We start from the raw sequence: 3995 nt of genomic DNA on the forward strand, positions 1-3995 counted from the left end.
GTTTACGCCTCAGTGAAATAATTTAACAGTTGATCGAAAAAATGTGCAGTAAACCCATAATTTGGTTGAGTAATTTTCCGAAGAGTAGATTTTCCTAAGATTTGAAATGGATTCCAAATAAACTTAAATCATAACTTTAAATAATTGTCCTTATATTTGTAGCCACTGTAATTTTAGCCAACTAGAACTTAGACCAAGCGTGGTTGGTTGTGCTTTTGTAAATCAGGAAATTAACAATTTTACCGTACTTTTATCCTGTTTCAATTGTTGTCCTGGTGGAGGAGAGAAACATATAGCCAGATGTTGGACAAACAGAGTTATAATCATTCAGGCAGACGATATTTCTGTGAACTGCAGAAAGTTCTAACATTCTGCTGCACCGTTAAACTTATTCTGGGGATCAAAGAGCAGAGGTCAGAGTGCAAAGGCAGTAGATAATGAATTTGCTGTAAATAAACTAAAGTGAGAAAAAGTGGCATCACACAATTCAAAAATTCTAGAAAAATCATTAAGAGCTACAAAGTATTGTTGGCAACCATTTTGTCTCCAACCTGTAGACTGAGGGAAATCCCAGGACCAACCATGGCAACAGACAGGACCGCCTCTGAGTCTCAGTCCGACTTTACATGTGATGTTCCATTTGCCCCATCAGAATCTGTCCAGGGCAGCATTCAGTCCCACTGTGCAGAAAAATCTGGACAAAGTATGTGGCCCCCCTTGTGTGGGAGAGACGGAGAGATACAGCAGATGAATCATTGTTTTCAAACCTCCGTCTCACGTCGGGCAGAAGCTGTTGGTCTTTTCTGCCATAGGAGACCCTCAGAAATGACGCCTGGGTCTCGTCCTTTAGCCAGGTGTTTCCTCAGAGATCACAGTCAAACATCCAATGCGAGTTCCTGTAATCTGCACTCCGCCTTCAGGTGACAACAGGAAAAATCAATCCAACCTCACTGACCTCTGTAGAAGGTGTAAGAATCGTCCAACAGGTCTTTGCTCTCAGACAGCAGTCCAGCAGAAGATGGCACAATTCATGTGTAGAAAGTGCAAATGTCCAAGTCAGCGTGGCTAAGAACAGCGGAGGCCTGATGCCGAGGCCACGCGATCCCCCTCTCATCACCTCATTGCACGGTTCTGAACCCGCAAAACCCGCTCAACACCCCCCCGCCCCCAGGCGACGCTGCGTGAAGTGTAAAACTCGCTACATGTGCCTCGTTATTTGCGAGACGTGAAGGAGCGTGAGGCACGCTGAACTGTAAAAGCCCATTATATTAGGAAGACAACAATGTTTTGCGTAGTATTGCGTTTTTTGCATCTGAAATCCGACTTAGTCTTTTCTACCAGTCATGGCAACTCAAAGCGGAAACAAGTGAGCCGCATTAACTCCTAGAGATGTGACGTCAAACCGTAGGTGCAAAGAGCCTAATCTCTATAGATGGGGCACAGAATTTGTTTTCTATTTTGACTCAAATTTTTATTTTTTAGGAATTTAATTGGTCAAAATTGAGTGTTTTTCTTCAATAGCTTCCAGGTCTTGTGACCCATTGACCCAGAACCAGTGTGAAATTGTTCTTCCAGTCTGTATAGATCAGGTACACTAATTTATATTTGCTTTGAGTCCTTTTTATAATTTAGGTATTTTTATATTAGCTTCTAGGTCATCAATCAATCAAATTTTATTTGTACAGCACATTTCAGCATCAAGGCATTTCAAAGTGTTTTATGTAATAAAAACACGAAAACAGAATCATGCAACATAGAATAAACAATCAAAACATTACATTAAGTCAAGAGCTATCATTAAATTCGTAATTGATTACGTTTCAAATAAAACTCTAAACAGGTGGGTTTTTAGTCGAGATTTAAAGGACGTCAGTGTTTCAGCTGTTTTACAGTTTTCTGGAAGTTTGTTCCAAATTTGTGGTGCATGGAAGCTGAATACTGCTTCTCCTTCTTTGATTCTGGTTCTGGATGCAGAGCAGAACCAGAAGACCTGAGAGGTCTGGAAGGTTGATACAACAGCAGATCTTTAATGTATTGTGGTGCTAAACCATTCAGTGATTTACTAACATCAGTATTTTTAAGGTCTATCCTCTGAGCTACATGGAGCCAGTGTAGGGACTTTAAAACTGGTGTTATGTGAGAACGCGGGCAGGAGTTCTCACTAAACTGTGACCCAATTACGCGAAGTCAGTGTAAAATTGTTTTAGTAGACTGGTGAGATGAGGTACGCTCATTTTTAATTCATTTTGACCCATTTTAGTATTTTTTAGGCAATTTTATATTTAAAAAATATATTTCCTATTTTCTCTTCACCTTTCCATAGGCTGCCACCTTATCGTGATGAAAGGGTTTGAGTCTCGAAGTGACTCTAGGAGTTATGCTGTCAGGGGCTTCATACCCCTTGTAGGGTCACTCAATGCTAGTGGTCCTAGGTGATGAACCAGACAAAGAGCAGCCCAAAGACCCTTTATGAAGAGCACAATCAATGGATACAGTGTCCCCACACCTGGACGCAGGTCACCAGGGCACCACCCTGGAGCTGGGCCTGGAGTTGGTGCTCCTTGGCAAGCATCTGGTGCTTGCCAAAACACAGGCTCAGCCCAAAGTGAGTTCACCTTCCCATGGGCTCACCACCTGTGGGAGGGGCCAAAAGGGCTGGGTGCAATGTGGGATGTTAGAAGGCCGAGGGAGGGGACCTTGGCCATCTAACCCTGGGCAATAGACTTTTTATCACTGGGCATGGAAAGTCACCTCTCTGGTCGGAGCCTGAGCTGGTGTGTGAGGTTGAGAAGTTTTAACTAGAAATAGTTAGTCTCATCTCACCGTATGACTCGAGATGAGAGCCGTGCGTTAATTAATAGAACATTAATTAACAATCTGATATGCAGTAAGATAATGTAATGTTTCAGTTGTTGGCTGTGTTTCTATGACTTTGTATTTTTGTGTTTTTATGGTGTAAAGCTCTTTGAAATGTTTTGTTGTTGAAATGTGATATATAAATAAAATTTGATTATATTTTTTGATTTGGGGGTTTTCTGTCCGAGGCCACGTTCTGCACAACTGGGGTTTTGAAGGGATCAATTTTGGTGACCTTGGGATCACGCCTCTGCTTTTGGCAGATGATGTGGCCCGACTGGCTTCATCAAGTCGTGATCTACAGCTTTACTGGAGCAGTATGCAGTCGAGTGTGAAGCGGCCGGGAGGAGGATCAGTACCTCCAGATCCAAGGCCATGGTCTTGAGCTGGAAAAGGGTAGAGTGCCTTCTTCAGGTCAGGGAAGATTGTCCTGACCCAAATGGAGGAGTTTAAGTATNAAGCATTTAAATTGGTTAAAAGGTCTCATAATTTTCAACATTTAATTGAATATAAAAAGTCACAAGCAAAAGTCAGGAGAACAATAAGGAGCACAAAAAGAGAATACTGGAGAGGTTTCTGTGACACAATTGGCAGTAGTACAAAACTAGGGGATGTTTGGGGGATAATCAAAAAAATGGGAGGAGATAGAAGGGAATAGAGTTATCCTATACTAAATAAAAATGATATAGTAGCTGTAACTGACAAGGAAAAGGCTGATATGTTAGTGAGAACATTTGTGGAGATACATAGTGGTAAAAATTTATTAGGTAATGAAATGGAGGGAAGGGAGAGAACTAAAAAGGAATATGATGGAATCTTAAGAAGAAAGGAGAATAATAATGATCTGATGAATTATCCTTTCTCTATTGGAGAGCTAAAAAGAGCTTTGGATAGAACTAGGAATAGTGCTCCAGGTAAAGATGAGATGTGCTATATTATGCTAAGACATGTAAGTGAGGAAGTTTTAAATAAATTATTAATTTTATTCAATAAGATTTGGAAGGAGGGGAGACTGCCTTGTAAGTGGAAAGAAGCTATTATTATTCCGTTGAAGAAACCTGGGAAAGATCAGAGTAACCCTGTAAATTACAGACCAATAGCTTTAACATCTAATCTGTGTAAACTGATGGAAAGGATGG

Source organism: Poecilia formosa, unplaced genomic scaffold, assembly GCF_000485575.1.
Source record: "Poecilia formosa unplaced genomic scaffold, Poecilia_formosa-5.1.2 Scaffold563, whole genome shotgun sequence".
Classification (NCBI taxonomy): domain Eukaryota; kingdom Metazoa; phylum Chordata; class Actinopteri; order Cyprinodontiformes; family Poeciliidae; genus Poecilia; species Poecilia formosa.